We start from the raw sequence: 1957 nt of genomic DNA, 5'->3' as shown, positions 1-1957 counted from the left end.
CTCAGGTGTGAAAGCACAGGTGAGATTTATGTGGAGCAAAACGGAAAAAATCTGCAAGGTTCCTTGAACGTTTTTCTTGGTGACAACCTCTGTGGTGTGTGCTGGGGCCCCGAGGGGACTTCAGAATCTGCTGGAGGCAGCAATGTATTTCCTCTCTGAAAAGCACCTTGGGGATCATCTGTTCACATTCCCAGGTTGCTGTGGCACATGCTTTATTAACTCCACAGTACACGCGCTACTTCCACTGTTCTGGCTCTGTGCTCTCCGACACAATGTGGCAGTTACTTCTTTTGTTCCATTGTTAAACCTTTATATGGTATGTATGAATAAAAACGATTGTGTTAATATCCTCTAACAAAGAATAAGAAGCATGTTGATTAGTGTGATTTTATTTGGCTCTTTGAATATACTGGGTAATTATGTCCTTAATTGCTGTTTTGTGTAAATACAGTATGTTAAGACACTGTAGTAAAATGTGGGTCTTAAAGTCCTTTACTGTGACTGAATGAAATATTGACAGCCTGTGCATCCATCCATCCATCCACGTGTTCACCACGACACCCTGGTGAGTTTAAACGTTGCTTGGCAGCGAGTGACACAGATACGGCGTGTAGGTCATGTGTCTCTCACCCCCCCCTTCCGGAACCTTCGGATAGCGGCGCTGCCTTGCCGAACGGCAAAGCACCGGGGCCTAGTGCTCTGCGTCGGACATGCCAGGTCGCCGCTGTGCCAATCTGTCCCGACCAAGCTGCAACCTGACGAGGAGTGCCATCAATCAGACACCTGGCATGGCGGTGTGTGTATGTGTCTGCCCTCGTCTCACACCACCCCAGTGTAATGCTGGGAAACACAAGGACACACGCTTTGTTGTTAAAACACTACAGCTGTCAGCCCTCCTAGTTCTGTTGTCTAGAGAACACAGGTAGTTATGTCATGTGGTTTGCATATTTGAAAGGTGGCATACAGTTGACTGTGCCACATACCACAATGCATCTGAGTGGTTATCAGGAAAGAAAATGAAAAGGAGAAAAAAATATGTTATGGTTTTGAGAAGCAGTAAAGGCTTCCATTGTTTACTTTTTAGAGGGGTAACATCAGTCTAATTTAATGATTACGATACACTTTACTGACTTATGCAGTGTGGTGCCTTGTTAATGTACAATTGTACAGATACATGTAAATATCTACTTCCTTTTCTTACATTTAAAAAGCTAACATCGCAATATGTACATAATGTACAGTACATAATGGATAATAGATAATATCCATTACATGACATTTACAATATCTATCTATCTTTACAGTACACAACCGGTCAAAAGTTCTAGAACACCTACTCATCCAAGGGTTTTTCTTTATTTTTACTATTTTCTACTTTGTAGAATTATAGTGAAGACATCAAAACTATGAAATAACACATGCAATCATGAACTATGAAATAACACATGCAATCATGTAGTAACCAAAACAGTGTTAAACAAATCAAAAAATATTTTATATTTGAGATTCTTCAAATAGCCACCCTGTCCCTTGATGACAGCTTTGCACACTCTCGGCATTCTCTCAACCAGCTTCACCTGGATTGTTTTTCCAACAGTCTTGAAGGAGTTCCCACATGTGCTGAGGACTTGTTGGCTGTTTTTCCTTCACTCTGCGGTCCGACTCATCCCAAACCATCTCAATTTGGTTGAGGTCGGGTGATTTTGGAGGCCAGGTCATCTGATGCAGCACTCGATCACTCTGCTTCTTGGTAAAATAGCACTTACACAGCCTGAAAAACAAATGATAGTCCCACTAAGCCCAAACCAGATGGGATGGCGTATCGCTGCACAATGCTGTGGTAGCCATGCTGGTTAAGTAAGCCTTGAATTCTAAATAAATCACAGATAGTGTCACCAGCAATGCACCCCCACACCATAACCCCGTGATATGCAACTTTTCAGGGAAGCTAGAAACC

General features: G+C 42.5%; 1 long non-coding RNA gene across 1 annotated transcript; it reads right to left on the bottom strand.

Annotated features, from left to right (window-relative positions):
* Nucleotides 1-373: 373 nt before the first annotated feature.
* LOC139531369 (uncharacterized) lies at nucleotides 374-1748 on the bottom strand. The gene is made up of 2 exons (XR_011666349.1): nucleotides 1578-1748; nucleotides 374-840 (listed from the first exon to the last, which is right to left on the bottom strand). It is a non-coding gene; the product is annotated as an uncharacterized lncRNA (long non-coding RNA).
* Nucleotides 1749-1957: the final 209 nt, after the last annotated feature.

Source organism: Salvelinus alpinus, chromosome 10 (assembly GCF_045679555.1).
Source record: "Salvelinus alpinus chromosome 10, SLU_Salpinus.1, whole genome shotgun sequence".
Lineage (NCBI taxonomy): Eukaryota > Metazoa > Chordata > Actinopteri > Salmoniformes > Salmonidae > Salvelinus > Salvelinus alpinus.
The sequence above is the reverse complement of the archived record's forward strand: the minus strand, read 5'-3'. Positions and strand labels throughout refer to the sequence as shown.